The following is a 5,213-nucleotide window of genomic DNA, read 5'->3' on the forward strand; positions in this document are numbered from 1 at the left end:
CTCTCCATGCTATGGCAAGAGTCTTACGTGAAAACCTAACGCTTACAATTCTGTTGGAGTGAAGTCTTCAAGCTTAATGGTGAATTTCCCAGAGGAACTAAATGGAGGAAGGTGCAATGTCATAGGAACGATTTTTTTTTTTTTAGGTGGATAGGTGTCCTGGGGTTTGTATCACAGCTACATTTTTTTCAAAACAGCTACCAAATCCATATGAGCAATCCAACCAAAACTGAACAGTTCCTTTTTCTACAGGTTATTCAGGGGCTTACTCATGTCCTCCTTCATCGTCTGTTTCTCTATTCCTCTTTTCATCCTTCCAATTTCTTCCCCCTTTTGTCTGCCTCTTCATCTTCATTGACTCCACCTTCATCAACTTCTTCATGTTCAAGTTCTTCTTCCTCCTCACTGACTTCACCTTCATCCTCTTCCCCTTCTCCATCTCCATCTTTGTCCTTTTCATCATCAAATCCTTCCTCCTCCCCATCCTTATCCTCATTGTCTCCCTCTTCATCCTTCACTTCTTCATCCACACATCCATCTGGACATCTAAGTCAGGAGCTTCCCGATCGTCTCAGTCAGAACCATCCACGTAGGTCCACTGGGACACGAGTTTGAAGACACTCTCTCAGTAGTCGTTCAGGTTCGTTATTTCCCAGTTAAACAGAGGCAGGCTTTCCAGATATCCCAACTTTTTCAAAGGCTCCAAGTGGATATTGATCTCCCAGTTTATTTCCACATCAGTTGAGAAGGGTGAGATTTGAAAGTATTTCTGCCAGCATGTCCAGATCTCCAAAGATTCTATTGTCACTAAGCTCAAGTTTTGTTTTTTTTTTTTCAATTTAGATAGCTTGGGGAGATGTGAACCTGAAATCAAGCCTATATTTATCAAACTAAGGAATCTTAAATTCAGACAGTCAGCTGCTAAGCCCTCAATTTTCCCATCATATGATATACAATTGTCCAGGACAAGTTCTCAGACAGCCACCGGGGCCCAGTCCCTCAGCTCCAATGTATCTTCCTCTTCGTGTCCATGTTTCTTCCTTCCATCTCTTTTCAAACTTAACTTTCCATGGTGGGGGTAGAGCGACAAGAGGCTTCCTGGCCTGCAGAGCAATGGCCCTTGGGAGGGGTCCGCTGGCAGCAGAGGCCAGCTACACAGTCACAGGCGGTGTGCAGGCAGGTGAGGGAAGCCCCAAGAGGCCCAATTCACTTTTCTATTTGGATTTTCTACCATATAAAATTGTGGGAATTACATTGTGATTATCTAAAAAGAAATGGCATATTTAATTTTTTTCAAATGCTAGCATTTAATAAAATAGGATATATGTGTCTGGTTTCTGAAATGTACATCTTAAAAAAGTATATAAAAACCTTATTTCCACTGGGAATTTTAAGTATTTCTTTGGATCCTTATTGATTATTTTCTGTTAAATAAATGGATTTGTAATCATAAGGAGCTGAGCATTATTGTTTAACAAAATTGGGGACTACTTTAATGTTATAATGAATAGACAATATCATCTGTAGTGTAAAGCAGACAAATTTAAAATAGCTAACATGCAAAACCTTGTAGAATTTCAATCCTCGATACAGCAAAAACCTAATTGATTTTCTAACATAATAAATGTTTTTAATCTTTAGAAAAGAAGTGGTGGCAAATCCTTAAACATTATATATACAAAATAAAAAAGCAATGTAAGTATGATAAGACCATTAACAATAAAAGAAAAATATATGTTCGGCTTTACGGTTAGGTTTTATGAAATTTGAAATAGTTTTTGAATTAGACCAGATTTAGTACTATGCTAAATGGATAATTTCAATACAGTTATAATGAACATTACCATGTACTGTATAGTAAGGAAATAGAGCTTAGCTTGCCAAACTATCATTCTTGGAAGCTCTGCCAATGCAAAAATAGCCTCCTTCTCTTGGTATAATATTTAAGGGGATTTTAAGAGGTTTTAAAATTCTTTAGAGAATTATTAGAAGTTACTTGATAAAAGAAGCAATCAGTTGTGAGTTTGAAATAGCATCACATTGCTTGTTTCCCATCTAAAAATCCTTCTGCTTTTGATGGCTGTTTGTCGCTTTGCTCGGCCATTCAGTATTATAAAAGAACTATTTTGTGACCATCTGCCACTTATCTCTTTGGCCCCAAACTCCTCTTCTCAGATCACTATTGATTCTCCAAATGGACCCACCATAAACTAAATGTAGCAATTATTACATTTAGTTTAGAAACAGTCTTTGCCACTGTAAGTTGTATCTGGATTACTAAAGAATCACTCAAAAACAACCAAGAAAATGAAGGCATTTCCTGGAGGCAAAGATTTTTTAATTGCTACAATTAACTTTAAGTCTATATTATCATCATTAGTACATATTTTCTATTTTTTAAAATAAATTAGCCACACAAATTTCCACATTTAAGTCCTAAGCAAATGCTAACACAGCTGGTCCTCCCAAATGCATTCATGGTATAACTTTTTGAACTATGTGCCATTTCCATTCAAAATTGAAATATCCTTCAGGAAAAAGAAGCATTTAACATAAAAAGGTATTTGAATTAAAATCTTTTCTCTGGAAAGGCAAAACTGTTTGGACAATAAAATTATCACTGGTTGCCAGGGGCTGAGGGTCATGGAGAAGAGATGACTAGATGGAGTGCAATGGATTTTTAGTGAAGTGAAATGATTCTGTATGGTAACATAATGGTAGATACATGACTTTATATACATTTGGCAAAATCTCTAGATACGTACAACACAAAGAGTGAATCCTAATATAAACAATGGGCTTTAGTTGGTAGTAATATGTCAATAATAGTTCATCAACTGTAACAAAGGTACCACACTAATGCAAGATGTTAACGACAGAGGAAATTGGACGGTGTGGCAAGATATGGCAGGGTGAGGAGAGGCAATAAATGGTAATTCTCCAACTTTCTATTCCATTTTGTCTAAAACTAATAGTGATCTAAGAAATAAAATCTATTTGTCTAAAAACAAAATGAAACAAAATCCTCTCTCTCCCTTGCCTCTTTTTCCTTCATTGTGATTTTGTGTATCTGTCCTTAAGTTAATGTAGAAATATGTGGAGAAGAAAATTTTGAAAGTCTGCTATGAGATGAAATGGCCCAAATCTCATGAGAAACTCAAGTAGTTTCTGTCAACATAGATTGTTAACAGACATCATGTTGGCCTGTCTGTTTAATTTCATTGTGGTTCGTGAAGCAGGGGTGATGAGCAGAGATCCCCATTTATAACTCCCTGATGGAAACCAATCAATTGATGATCAGACAGGTGTTTAAAAACCATCCTGTACTGACTGAAACAGTTGATGTCTACAGAGTACTAGTCCTCCAACATGTTCCCAGGCCGTGTATGACCAGGGACCCATAATGGATTTGAGGGGGGAGGAGGTTGAGAGCAGGAGTGTTGTTGTTGTTTAGTTCTTTCATATGTTGAATCTATGTATTTCAGATTTCAATATATATTATGGTGTTTGTCCCTGTCTTTTGGGGTTATTAGAAAGAAAAGTATAAGTGTTCATCAATGGATAAATGGATAAAGAAGACACGGTACACACACACACACACACACATACTACACACATACACACATGCACAGTGGAATACTATTCAGACACAAAAAAGAATGAACTCTTACATTGTAACAACATAGATAGACCTTGAGGATATATTTTTTAAGATTTTATTTATTCATTAATGAGAGACACGGAGAGAGGGAGGCAGAGACACAGGCAGAGGGAGAAGCAGGCTCCCTGCAGGGAGCCTGACATGGGACTCCATCCCGGGTCTCCAGGGTCACGCCCTGGGCCCAAGGCAGGAGCTGAACCACTGAGCCACCCGGGGTGCCCAACCTTGAGGATATTATGCTAAATGAAGTGTGTCAGACAGAAAGACAAATACCATATGACCTCACTGGTATGTGGAAGCTAAAACAAACAGACAAACAAAACAAATTTGTAAGTACAGAAAATAGATTGCTGGTTTCCAGAGGCAAGGTGGGGGTGGGCAAAATGATTTAAGGGTATCAGGAGGTAAAAACTTCTAGTTATAAAATAAATCATGGAAATGTAATATACAACTTGGAGACTATAGTTAACGCTATGTATTGTATATTTGAAACTCGCTAAGAGGGACAAGTCTTTGTCACAAGAAAAAGAAAGGAGAAGTGATACAAAAAGTAGAAGATAGGGAGGAATCAAGTGGAAAAGATGGCAGGGGTCTTCCTCATTCTGGTTAGGCTATGTTGTTACTGATTGAATCTGTAGGAGTCCTCATTTATTATTCTAGAAAATGTGTTGATCCAAACATCACCAGTTTTTTTCACTGCAGATTGAAACCTAAGTTTGTAAAATTCAGTTGATATCAGGGTATCTTAGTGGCACAGTGGTTGTGCATCTGCCTGTGGCTGAGGCCGGGATCCCAGGGTCCCAGGATCGAGTCCTGCATCGGCCTCCCCCCCCGGCCGCCTGCTTCTCCCTCTGCCATGTCTCTGCCTTCTCTCTGTGTTTTTCATGAATAAATGAATAAAATCTTTCAAAAAAATTCAGTTGATATATATAATGAAAACAATACATATTTAATAAGATAATTAAATAGTATGTTTACCGAGCACCCTCTTCTACTCTTAAATACTCAGATATTTGAAGGGAGTTGTTAGCAATGTAATTCACTGTGCTTTTAGTGATGGGAGCAAGAGTAGGAGGTAAATAAGAAAAAAAAAAGGTTAAGAGAAAATCAAGCCATATTCACTGACACTTCTAGGTTAACATGTGCTAAGCTGACATTTGAAAGAGACTTACTTAAAACACATTCATGAGGGATGCTACTGAACATTGGGAATCCCAGAAATGTGTCCCGTGTGTTGTTAACTCAAACCTAAATTCCCCATATTTGGAATAACTACTTTAACTCAAGGGTCACACTAGTATCTCACTTTCCCAATCTTCCTATTTTCTCTGATAAAGAATGTCTCAGTTCATCAAGTGGGGGAGAATAATTTAATGTTTCCTTAACCACTCAATTTTTTGAATGAAAAAAAAATACTTTCAGTTTAACTAGGGACATGATGTGCAAGTGGGAATGAACAAATCCATTATCTCTAACCCAAGGACATTAAAAAAAAAATCCTGCTATAGAAAGAGTCTCCCACATATTCATCATTCTCAGGGTGAACTGTGAA

General features: G+C 37.5%; 1 pseudogene; it reads right to left on the bottom strand.

Annotated features, from left to right (window-relative positions):
- Positions 1–265: 265 nt before the first annotated feature.
- LOC129522703 (acidic leucine-rich nuclear phosphoprotein 32 family member B-like) lies at positions 266–1,032 on the bottom strand (annotated as a pseudogene).
- Between the last annotated feature and the right edge of the window lie 4,181 nt (positions 1,033–5,213).

This window comes from Nyctereutes procyonoides, unplaced genomic scaffold, assembly GCF_905146905.1.
Source record: "Nyctereutes procyonoides isolate TBG_1078 unplaced genomic scaffold, NYPRO_anot_genome, whole genome shotgun sequence".
NCBI lineage: Eukaryota > Metazoa > Chordata > Mammalia > Carnivora > Canidae > Nyctereutes > Nyctereutes procyonoides.